The sequence below is a fragment of the Bos javanicus genome, chromosome 22 (assembly GCF_032452875.1).
Source record: "Bos javanicus breed banteng chromosome 22, ARS-OSU_banteng_1.0, whole genome shotgun sequence".
Taxonomy (NCBI): domain Eukaryota; kingdom Metazoa; phylum Chordata; class Mammalia; order Artiodactyla; family Bovidae; genus Bos; species Bos javanicus.
This window is the reverse complement of record NC_083889.1, coordinates 35702900-35716001: the sequence shown is the minus strand read 5'-3', so window position 1 is coordinate 35716001 and position 13102 is coordinate 35702900. Positions and strand designations below refer to the sequence as shown.

At 42.6% G+C, this 13102-nt stretch overlaps 1 protein-coding gene across 23 annotated transcripts in view; it reads right to left on the bottom strand.

The window, feature by feature from the left end:
* MAGI1 (membrane associated guanylate kinase, WW and PDZ domain containing 1) overlaps positions 1-13102 on the bottom strand; it is a 645192-nt gene that overhangs the window by 333801 nt on the left and 298289 nt on the right. The gene's annotated exons all lie outside the window — the stretch shown is intronic.

Here is a 13102-nt window from a genome sequence, read left to right as displayed (position 1 = left end):
CATTCTCCTCTTTCACTTTCATCAAGAGGCTCTTTAGTTTTTCTTCACTTTCTGCCATAGGGTGGTGTCATCTGCATATCTGAGGTTATTTCTGGTATATTTCTCCCAGCAATCTTGATTCCAGCACAGCGTTTCTCATGATGTACTCTGCATATAAGTTAAATAAGCAGGGTGACAATATACAGCCTTGACTCCTTTTCCTATTTGGAACTAGTCTGTTGTTCCATGTCTGGTGCTGTTACTTCCTGACTTGCATACATATTTCTCAAGAGGCAAGTCAGGTGGTCTGGTATTCAATGGCTTTTCCCCTTTGTAAAATTGCCCTCCCTCACCACCACTTTTTGTAATCCCATTAGCTTTATTCTTCTTTAGGATATTTCTTACTTGACATCATTTATTGTCTGTTTGCTCCCTCCATCCCTTCCCATGTGCCACCTAAATGCCTAAACTCCATTAGAAAAGTGATTTTGTCTTCCTTATTCAAGAAGTATCCAGAACGCTGAGAATAATACTGGGTACATAAGGAGAGTCCCCCAAACATATATGCTGAATGAATGAATAATAAATAAATAAATTCCCACTGATAATTAAAATGATTAAAGCCTATTTTCATTGAAAGAATAGCTTATTCACCCATGAAAGCCTGTCTATACGTTAGGGAACTGTTGACTGAAACTGCCCACCTTGGCCAGGCACAATGGTCACTGCTTGCATGAGTGGTCTCGCAACAGGAGGTCTGAAAAAGGAACATGGTGCTGGTGCTAAAAACTAACTGGAAAAATTGGGAGGGGCCAAAAGGAGGGAGGAGACGCCAGCCCACAATATATCCTACCAACCTCCTGGAATCCACCTTGGGTGAGAGAGGCTCGTGCCACCAGGAAGGACCTGAGTCAGAACAACCATAGGCCAAGCATGACGATTGGTCAAAGACAACCTGGAAACTAAACCCATTACTGTGACTGCAAGCTACGTGGCAGAGCAGTTCTCCTGGGTTTCCTCGCCTTACTGCTCTCCACCCAGGCGCCCCTTTCCAATAAAGTCTCTTGCTTTGTCAGCTCGTGTTGTCTCCTCGGACAATTCACTTCCGAGTGTCAGACAAGAGCTCACTCTTGGGTCCTGGAAGGGGTCCCCTTTCCTGCAACATATATGGATTTCATATCTTGCTACCAAATACCATAAATCCAATTTCCCAATTTGAAAAAATTCTAGACAGAAGTCAAACATAAACCCACATTCTCAGCAAAAAGCAATGCACCCAACCATGACACACATGTAACAAGGAAACAAGATGGGGAAAGGCCCCTGCATAACCCATTATGGGTTTTCCCTAAAGCAGTGATTCTCAAAATGCAGTCCCTAAGCTCAGCATCAGGCCCCCTCCTTCCAAGCTCGAAATGCAAAGTCTTGGGCCTGACTCTACATACCCTGAATCAAAAACTCTAAAGGTAAAGACCCAGAAATAGGGGCCCTTTAACAAGCCTTCTAAACGATTCTGGTGTACATTCCAGTTTCATAACTGCTGCCCCCAAATGGATGTGAACTTTTTCAAACTTTAACTAGGCAAAACTTTACTCTTTTGTCTTGTAAATTAAAAACATGATTCCTTATAAGGTGAATAAGATAGCTCTTAAATAATAGCAAACTTGATCTTATCACCTTAATGGGATTGTAATTTTCACAAAAAGTTGTACAAAATAGAGTCAATGTTTTCAGCATTTTTAAGAATCAAGCTTCATATTCCATATCTGCCCCAGATCTACTTATAAATAAAATGGAACAAGCACATCTAACCTTATGCCACTGTTGTGACTGTTTCAGGTAGAAGTTCTGATAATTAGCTGCTGCTGCTAAGTCGCTTCAGTTGTGTCCGACTCTGTGCGACCCCATAGACGGCAGCCCACCAGGCTCCACTGTCCCTGGGATTCTCCAGGCAAGAACACTGGAGTGGGTTGCCATTTCCTTCTCCAATGCATGCAAGTGAAAAGTGAAAGTGAAGTCGCTCAGTCGTGTCTGACTCTTAGCAACTCCATGGACTGAGGCGCACCAGGCTCTTCTGTCCATGGGATTTTCCAGACAAGAGTACTGGAGTGGGTTGCCATTGCCTTCTCTGAGGCATCAGCAAATTAAAAAATGACTGCAAAACGTCCTGTAAGAAATCCTCGAAGGACTGAGAACATGAGTGTCTATTGGCCCCATGTCCAGAAATTTCACAAATTGTCTTTACCTGAAGTTGTTTCTCTAATTGCTTCTAATGAAGTCAGTGCATGTGTTAATTAAATATTAAGTGCAAATGTGAGTATTTATAAGCTGCGCACAGCTCTTCAGAAAACCAAAGTGCTTAAGTCACTCCCTCTAGAGAACAGAGTGTTGGGGTCCCCAAATCACTGCAGTTGACATTCTGCAGCCACCACAACAGTGTTCATTATCAAATTTCAGAGACAAAAACCATGCCCATGATATGGCTTGAGGACAGTTTATATAAACAAGTTAGCGATAAGAATTGCTAGCCTTACACTAAGTGCTACATTCATAGTACATGGTGTTTTATTTTCCCAATGGCCCTCGGACATTTGTATTTATCCTCAGTTACAAACAAAGGAACTGAGGTCCCAACAGACAAAGTAACTTATCTAAAATTGTACAACACAAAGACCAAAGCCTGAACTGGAATCCAAGTAGCTTTCTACACAAGACTTCCTTTTTTCCCTATCACACATATGGCTTCCTTGAGCTTCCCAAATAAAGGCACTTCCACTAAAGGACAGAGGAAGATGTGACTAGACTTGAAGCACTTGAATGCAAACTTCATTTGCCAAGAAATGGTCTCTGGCAGACTCAGATTTTCCCCGTTTTTCCTTCTTAGATTCTCTGAATCACAGCTGTACATTTCTAACAAAAAGATACATGCATCACAGACAGTCAATGTGAGGGAAAGAATGAAATAGAGAGGGAAATAGTAAGAAATGGCTACACTGGTAGCCGTTATAAAATTTTAATTTGAACAGTTTCGGAGACCAGATTTCAGCTTATCAAGTGCTATGTAAATCCCATGCAAATCCCCCACAATGCCTGCTGCTGCTGCTAAGTCACTTCAGTTGTGTCCGACTCTGTGCGACCCCATAGATGGCAGCCCACCAGGCTCCCCTATCCCTGGGATTCTCCAGGCAAGCACACTGGAGTGGGTTGCCATTTCCTTCTCCAGTGCATGAAAGTGAAAAGTGAAAGTGAAGTCGCTCAGTCTTGTCCGACTCTTAGTGACCCCATGGACTGCAGCCCACCAGGCTCTCCTGTCCATGGAATTTTCCAGGCAAGAGTACTGGAATGGGGTGCCATTGCCTTCTCCTCCACAATGCCTGCACATATTTCCACCTCTCTCTCTCTCTCTCTCTCTCTCTCTGTCCCTCCCCCTCCCTCCCTGCCTTTTTTTTTTTTTTTTTTTTTTTTTGTGCTCTGCCCTCCCCTGGACGCGGCCCTCAGGAAATCCAAGTAAAAACAATGGAACTGTGACTGTCCTCTTGGCTCAGTGCTCTGTATGGAATATTTGCTGCAGTGGAGATGACAAATCTGAGGGAAGTTTCTGATCGGTATTCTGTACCTACGTTCACTGGTCTCCTACAATGGCAGCACTAAATCCAAACGTCTAGAAGAATTTGTATACACACATTTTTTAAGTGTCAATTTCAAAGGTCTCAGCCTAGTTACAGGCGGACTCTTGCCACCCTGCTTCTTTAAAAATCCACACACGCACACAACAAACCACCTCTTTGATGGACTCATTAGGCAGAAAGTTTTTCACAGTTGAACTCAATGCCTTTGAAATGAGAAATCAAATGGAAACCCAGGAAAGCTCAATGCCATCACTACTCTCTGAGTCACTGCTGTCGTCTGTCATAGGGTCACCAGCCTGGGAGACATCTCACACATGCATACACCTCCCACTGCCTAGAATTACCAAAGCCTCTCCAGCATGGCCTTTGTAACTATTTAACTGCCCTTGATTGTCCTAAATCTATCCCCTTTGCGTCCTTCAGGACTCGGCTTAAATGTCCACTCTTTGAAGAGGCCATCCCTAGGCTAAACATTTCTTGTTGTTTAGTCACTAAGTCACTAAGTTGTGTCCAACTCTTTTGCAACCCCATGGACTGTAACCTACCAGTCCAAACTGCAGGCTCCTCTGTCCATGGGATTTCCCAGGCAAGAATACTGGAGTGGGTTGCCATGACTTCTTCCAGGGGATCCTCCCAACCCAGGATCAAACCTCTGTCTCCTGTACTATAGAGGGACATTTTTACTGCTGACCCATTGGGGAAGCTAAGAAGATTACTCAATTATTTTCTACCAGAATATTAATCACTTATAATTATTTCATTTATTTTATCTATGTATCTCTCTTCTAGAATGTGAATTCCTTAAAAGCAGAGACTTTGTATTGACAATAGGGTATCTCAAACGCAGAGGCTTTTAATGCATGCTTGCCAAGTAAATAAATAAATATGCAGCTCGCTTTTAAAATTTCCACTCCTAAAAGCTTGAGCTCCACATATGGCACTGAGGAACTTTCTTCCTTAGACATCAGAGAGCCAGGGCTATCCCCCTGCTAATGATAATGGAAGGTATTTGCCTTCATAGAACACTTTCAAGTAGAATCTGGAGCAGAAACACTGAGGTAGGGGCCTAGGGAGTCAGGGCACCCTCCAAGTTCAGGAGATCCATGCAGCACTTGCCAATCTGCCTCACTTGGGCTTCAAGGCATGATGTACTTTTCCCTACTGTTTGGGCAGAGGGTGGCTGGCTTTTCAGCCTTTGCTGCTATATGTGTTTTATGGCTACTCAACCAGAAGATGAGCACATCTGACAGCTGCCCCAATGGCTGAGTGAACTTAACTAGAGTAATGAACACCAGGAGCGCATACACTGAACCCAGGAATGAGGTATAAGTGAGGACCAGAGACTGGTGAATCAATTATCTATTCAAATGCTAGCAAGACTGCCCTGGACAACTTTTCTGGCTCATTAGTATAAAGACCCAATAAAAACTTGCTCAAGAAAATTTAAATACACTCCTGGTGCCCTTTCCCATTCCATTAGACATGTTGCCCTTAGGCAATTCAATCTGAGCTCAAGTCTTCAATTACTCTCTCAATGCTAATGAGTCTTCCAGGCTGGACCTTTCTCTTGAGCTTCTCCCATATGGCCAACTGCCTCTTGGACATGGCTACTTGGATATCTTGCAGGCATCTCAAATTCATAACGTGCAAAACTTGCCTAAGGTCATGCTGATAGAAAGTGGCAGGTTCATTTCAGGTTCAGATGACACAAAAGACTATACACAGTCTTTCCCTCTCATGGATGGGGATGCCTGTAGGGAGGATGCCACTGAACTGATTTGCTTGGGTAAATGAACCTCAGGGAAATGAATTCTATAGCACAAATGGCAGTGAACACTGTCAATAAAATGCTACCCAACCTCCCATTAACCTGGCAATTGTAAACGACAGTGTTAGCTGGGGATTTCTTAGACAATGATGGCCTTACAGTTGCTGTAAGAAATTCACTTGCCTAGAATTAAGTGCAGGGAAGGTTTACAGGGAAGCAGGTACAACCTAATAGCCCTTTATTGCTTACTTAGCTTTTAAGGTGTCTCAGTTAATGAAGGATCTCCCAGGACAGGAGATGAGAAGGAGTGAAAGAGGATGGAGATCATCAATCCACTGTTCTCTTTTTACAATCCTCTTAGGAAAATACCGTTTCTTGAGCAACACCATGCAAGTCCAGCCAGTCTAGTGTTCTGCCTCATTGCTTTTATGTTTTTGTTCAGCAACACAGTCTTAGTTAGCAACATCCTTGAACAGAGTGCTGTTCTTCTCAAAAGACACAGTTTCATTTGCAGCTTGCTCCCAAGCTTCAACTCTTTCCAATTTTCTTTGACGCGGTTGTTACCAAATGTGCACCTGCCTCAGGTTTGCCTCAGCCAGTGTGCCCAGGGCGGAACATCTATGCTGCCCAGGGAGATGCTCAGGTCAGACCGCCTGTACTACCCACTCTCCACATGCTGCCTTGAGAGTTTTTGGACATTACCCCTTGCCAGATTTCTCCTGCCCTTGATACTCTCTGTTTCCGATTATCTATGTCCAGACAGATTATTTTTAATTGAATGTGTGGCTTTTTTTTAATCCCCCTCATCTGAGTTGGCACCAAGAACTTGCACATTTTACAACAGAATCAATGGAGTTGAAGTGGATTTTTAAGTTTAGGGATGTTATTGTAGATCAGTTTCTTTTTCAACATTTATTTTCATCAATTCCTGAGAACTGAATGCCTTGACTTGTAAAGATTGACTTTTTTTGGATTCTTTTTTTTTCTAATGACACATAGCATCAACACTAACCCTATGCAGACATGCACCTATCTAATGAGCTAAATATTTCTCCTCTGTCGTAGTCATGCACAAGACCCCATCTCATTCCATTCTGCAATAGATGTGCCCTGTGAGGTATGTCTCATATTTACCTACTCTTTCAATTAATCCCTACTTTCCTTCTAGACTCAAAATATGGCTTTCTACTGCTGCACAAACTCCTTAGTGGCTTTCCCAAATCTCCAATCAATTAAAAATGGCTCTGCCTGGCTAAATCTTTGGAGAATTTTGCTGATGTGAAGGATCAGTCACAATTCATCACATATTACTTTCATACAAATACTAGATAGGACACTGATGCCAAGAATTTTGGAAGATTTTATAAAAACTCTCATTTTCATGGTGTTAAGTCAAGATATGATAAGTCAAGATATGCTCGTATCAAGGTTCATTTGAAGTAAGAGAAATTTTGTAAGCTTACATTTGGATAATAAAGTGCTATTCTAGCTAATTAAAAAAATTTTGAGTGTGTTAGCTTCCACTCCAGTACTCTTGCCTGGAAAATCCCATGGACAGAGGAGCCCAGTGGGCTACGGTCCATGGGGTCGCTGGGAGTCGGATATGACTGAGCAACTTCACTTTCACTTTTCACTTTCATGCATTGGAGAAGGAAATGGCAACCCACTCCAGTGTTCTTGCTTGGAGAATCCCAGGGGCGGTGGAGCCTGGTGGGCTGCCATCTATGGGGTCGCACAGAGTCGGACACGACTGAAGCGACTTAGCAGCAGCAGCAGCAGCTTAACTGAGTATTTTTTCTGCCCTGTGAAGTTTTAGAAAGTGGTTACCATTCAGTGGCAAACCAAGGCTATCTATGAGGTTCTCTAGGAATTTACTAAAATTCCAACTAGACCCTTAAGAGAAGAAAGACAAATTATACACCCAATTCTTAAAAAGAAATCTATGGCTATAAGTCTCTGAATTATAATTGATCCTGGACATCTTCACACTCCCCTCAATGATGAGACCTTCACTCATCCCATTTCAAAGATTACTTCCATATGAAAAAGTTAATTTTAAAATTAAATAACTATTGACCTTTAAGTTCAATGCCACATAACAAAAGTTCCAAGATTCTTCAGGTTTCAGAGCATCTGTCCTCACATTACAGAATCAAACAAGAAGTTAGTACTGATAATTTTATTAATGAAGGAAAACTCTTATAGTAGAAAGATCATTTCCTTACCTGCTGTATATTTCTGTGGAGGAACTGGATTTTTAGCATAAACTTAGTCTAAGTCCATGAGTTAACAAATTCTTCCCGCATCCTCTCTAACTCCATTCACTGGTTCAACAAGTATAGATTGAGCATATCCTAGGTACGAACCACAAGCCAACACATGGGAAAACGGTTAAAAATGAGCCAAGGTCCCCTGTTTCAATGAGCTGGGAAACAGACAACACTACAATAGAATCTTTTCTATTGGCTTTTCTATTGGCTTCCCTTGTAGCTCAGTCGGTAAGGAATCTGCCTGCAGTGGAGGCCGGGGTTTGATCCCTGGGTTGGAAAGATCCCCTGGAGAAGGAAATGGCAACCCACTCCAGTATCCTTGCCTGGAAAATCTCATGGACAGAAGAGTCTGGTGAGCTGCAGTCCATGGGGTCGCAAAGAGCTGGGCACGACTGAGCGACTAACACTTATACTTACTTACAATAGAATCTGCCAAATAAAAAGGGCATAGGGAAGCTTGGGATGTTGGGAGGAAACCCAGGATGCTCCTGACTGGGGTAAAAGATGAGGAGGACTTCCCAGGTGGTAGTAGTGGTAAAGAACCTGCCTGCCAACACAGGAGACACAAGAGAGCAGGGTGCAATCCCTGGGTAGGGGAGATCCCCTGGAGGAGGGCATGGCAACCCACTCCAGTACTCCTGCCTGCAGAATCCCAAGGACAGAGGAGCCTCGCAGGCTACAGTCCATAGTGTTGCAAAGGGTCAGACACAATTGAAGCAACCTAGCACGCATGGGAGGAGAAGGGAGAGATTCAGAAAGAAGATAGGGAAATGCAAAGATTCTAAAACAAAGTAATTATGACAGCACTATGGCATTTCTGTTGATTTCAGACAAATGAAAACAGGGCTGGGTAGCATGGGATGGAACTGAAAAAGCAGGGAGGGGCCAGACACCACAGGGCTTGGTTGGCCATGGTAATAAGTTTCTGCACCTTATTCTCATTTCAGCAGGAAGACACTGAAGACATTTATTTAGGATGCTCAATTTGCTTTAAATCCAGCCCTATAATTCCATCTTTGGGAGGCATAAAAAATTTCCATACCAAAACCACCTGTGGGTTTCATCCATCATCTCCAGTGAGCCACTGTTTCAGGAAGCAGCAGGATAAACTAAAGCCTTGGCAAAGAACTTAGAGAGGTGACAGCTCATTGATCAAACATGAATGTGTATGCCATAGTTACTGTAAACAGTATAGGAACTTCTATCCCCAAAGTCTGACCAAACCTTAGATGTAGGAAACATTCTTCAGGGCTGATTAGCAAGGCTCCTAAGGTATAACTTTCAAACTAAACCTGACATTTCACACTTACAAATTAAATATTTCATGACTCATATGCTTCAGGTTTGATGTTATGCCACATGGAAGCACTTTGTAAATAATCAAAATATGCAATCAAGAAGGAAAAGGCACCTGTGGAGAAGAGAGAGTTACTAAGCCACAGAGATAAAAGATATTTTGCCAGTCAAGGGTATCAAAACTTCCCTCTCAAGTTTCTTTCTCCATAAAGCCTTTAAACTTCATCAATAGTCGAACCAGAGGAAAAGTGATCAATAAAATACTGACAATTAGAAGGTGTGTCAAAACCCAAGTGATGACCATGCCAGTCCCACCTGAGGCTGTGACTGTGTGAAGAATATACAACTGAATAGGTACAAAGAGCTATGCATCATTAGATAGAGCATTAATGTACACATACTAAAATGGCATTTCATCATCAAAGAGCATGAAGTTGGACGTACTTCTACATACAACTTATTGACCAAAGTAACCAACTGCGATTCATGGGGTCGCAAAGAGTCAGACACGACTGAGCGACTGAACTGAACAGAAATTGAGAAAACAAGACAGGAGGAGAGAAGAGTTGATGCATGGGGGTGGGGAAGAAGGCTAAAGAAGAAAGAAGAGATGGAGGGGGCATTTCCTGGCAGTCCAGTGGTTAAGCTGTCCCATTTCCACCACAGGAGGAGTGAGTTCAATTCCTGGTCAGGGAACTATGATCCCACATGCCATACGGTATGATCAACAAAAAGAAAGAAAAAGAAGAGGAAGGAAAAAGGAGAAAGAACAGACAAAAGATAACACTCCACGTCTTCTGACAGCTTACAGAGAACTTGCATTCATATCAATTAGCATTCCCCTTATTACCCCCCTTACTGCTAAGGTAGCTGATAAAAGGAGAAATCCAGCCAAGAAGCGGAGTAATTTCCCACTCTCACCCTATTATATTCTCCCAATTCTACACTGGCTCTGTGGCTCAGAGAGGGAAATCTGAGGTTTCAAAAGAGTTAACAAATTGTTCTAATTTAACCAGACCTCAGAAAATGGGACAGACCCCACATCCCAGCTTCTGCAGGGTAGAAAGTAAGTTTAAAACTAGTCAGCCATTTTCCAATAAAGATGGACGGATGCACATATATGTTATATATATGAGATCTCTGTTCCCTTTTGTGTGACGGAAATGCGCTCTATATTCACATCAGTATCACTCAGTTTTTTACAAGTATAAAAAGAGTTGAGGAGGAAAGAAAGATATGCAGCCTGACACATTTCTTAAACCAATTTCCAAGGTAGACGTGGTTAGTGACACATCAGAAATAAAAACCCTCTATCTCTTTGTTTCCAGTCCAATGCTTAGCACACTGGATTACAGAGTCCTCAAAAGTTTTGAGAAAATTCATCTTTGAGGCTGTGTCTTTTGCCAAGACTTTGCCTTTTAAAGTGAGTCAATTCAACCACCTCTGTTAATACTTCTGAGGTTTCCCTTCACTTTTAAGATCTACTGGAAAAAAAAAACAGATTGGAGGACAAAATATTTAAATCTCTTTTAGAAACATCATAGTTGAGGTTTGGGAAAATGAAGATGTGAACTATAGACAAAGCAAGGATATCAGCACTTTTTTGCTAACACGAGCTTCCAGCAAGACAGGATACATTTAATACCTTCCTTTCTGTTTCTTATCCATTAGAGTTGTGTTTAAGCAAGCTGACATCCAATTCTGTCACCTCCATCAGTACATAAAAGTGCTCACTTTATGTGTCATATGTAACAGGTTAAAAACTCAAGACATGCTTTTGTCAAGCAATTTGAAAAGAAAATGAGTAGCTGTAATATACATATGACACCAGCCTCTATATTAATTGAAATGCAAACTATAACTGGTGTAAATCAGACAATGCTTGATATGCGTAGAAGTGTCTGGTATGCTGTAAGTTATGGGGAATAACTGTCTCCAAAATCAGTGACCTTATGGCCATATGTCCTCCAAAAAGCCTACTCAAGGAGAAAAGAGTGAACATAGAAGAACACAGAAGTCTAAGTTTTTGGCTTTTGAAAGTACTCTTTTGGAGATCACCTAATATTCATTGGAAGGACTGATGCTGAAGCTGAAACTCCAATACTTTGGCCACGTGATGCAAAGAACTGACTCATTGGAAAAGACCCGGATGCTGGGAAAGATTGAAGGTGGGAGGAGAAGGGGATGACAGAGGATGAGATGGTTGGATGGCATCACCGCCTCAATGGACATGAGTTTGAGCAAGCTCTGGGAGTTGGCAACGGACATGGAAGCCTAGTGTGCTGCAGTCCATGTGCTCGCAAAGAGTTGGACATGACTGAGTGACTGAACTAAACTGAAGAAGTTATTCCCTAAGACTTCACAATCCTTTAGAGTTGATTTAGAAAAGCAAAATACTACAGGAAGGAGACAGTTTAGGCATAACTGAAAAAGCGAAAATGTTCGTTACTCAGTTGTGTCCAACTCTCTGTGACTCCGTGAACTGTAGCTCGCCGGGCTCCTCTGTCCATGGGGTTCTCCAGGCAAGAATACTGGAGTGCGGAGCCAATCCCTTCTCTAGGGGATCTTCCTGATGCAGGGACTGAACCTGGGTCTCCTGCATTGCAGGCAGATTCTTTACCATCTGAGTCGTCAGGGAAGTCCATAACGGACAAACACAGGCTTAAAATGGGCAAGTTTAGAAGACCCTTGATTTTGAGTATCATGTCTCCCCTTAAATTTCAAGAGTGCTTATGTACTCAGTCGCTTTAGATGAGTCCGACTCTTTGTGACTCCGTGGACTGTAGCCCACCAGGCTCCTTTGTCCATGGGATTCTCCAGTCAAGAATACTGGAGCAGGTAGCCATTGCTTCCTGAAGGGCATCTTCCTGACCCAGGGATCAAACTCTGGTCTCTTATGATCCTATACAGTAGGAAGGATTTTTACTACTAGTGCTACACCTGGGAAGACTACTTAGTACTGTTTTGTCTACGAACTTCAGAAGGATAGCAAGAGGGCAGAGCTGCCACTTGTGATGGCTTAAAAGACAACCTAAACATTTTTCACACTCTTTCCATTGGCAGGTAGGGTCTATGTCTCCTCCCCTTTAATGTGGGCTTTTAGACAACATGACCATGCAGAATATGGCAGAAGCAATGTTGTGCCAGTTTTCAGGCTGAGGGCTTAAGAGACTTCCAGTTCCTTTCTCCTGGACACGTACTCCTGCACCCCAGTCAGCACAGGGTGATGAAACCAGGCCAGGTAGAGAGACCACCAGCACATGTGCTGGCTGACAGTTCAAGGGGAGGTCCCAACTATGAGCCAGCATCAGCCAGAACATGAATTAGGAACCCCCAGGATGAATACAGCTGCAGTTCCCACCTGAACTGCAACCACACAAGAGACCAGAACAAGAGCAACCCCCAAACCAGGGCAGATAATATAAAGTTGTTATGCTAAACTGTGTTGCTTTGGAAAGGTTATGCAGCAAGAGATTACTCAAACAGCACTCTTTAAATATGTTCTCCATGAAATTCTTTCTGACTTATTCCTATAAATCTTGCCCATAGTGCTTTGGGATGCCTCTGGGAACCTTACCACAAGAGCACCATTCTACCTTTACTCCCTCACAGGTAAAATCTCCAACTTACTATGTATTGAGGCAAATCTTAGTTAGAAAAGTAATCCTACTGTTAAGTCTTGACCCTGAATACAGGCAAACCTCTCTTCCAAAGACAAAAACAGCTTTTCAGAACCCATTCCTCGAACATTACGAGCCAGTTTCTGCCCACTGTCACTGGCTGCAGACCATACTATTTGTGGTCATAAGGATCTGGGATTCCTCACGATGCAGTATCACCTTGTCTGCTGCTTCCTCTCTCTGCGCCCCAGCCCAATCAAAGCTGCAACCATTACCATGGAAACCAGCCCAGGAAGAAGCTCAACATTCTTGGGCAAGCCCTCTATGCTATCACTCACAGAAAGCTCTGGAAGGAGAAGCTCATACTTCAGTAAAAATGGTTGTTTCAAATTCTGAGAGGCACCTATTGCTTTCTCCCATTGTTTTCTCCCTATGAAGCTGTAAGAGAGATTCCAAAAATAAAAACAAATGAAACTCATTTGTAACTGACTTCCAAAATTATACTTACTGTCTACCTTGTTAGAACTACTAAAACAAATG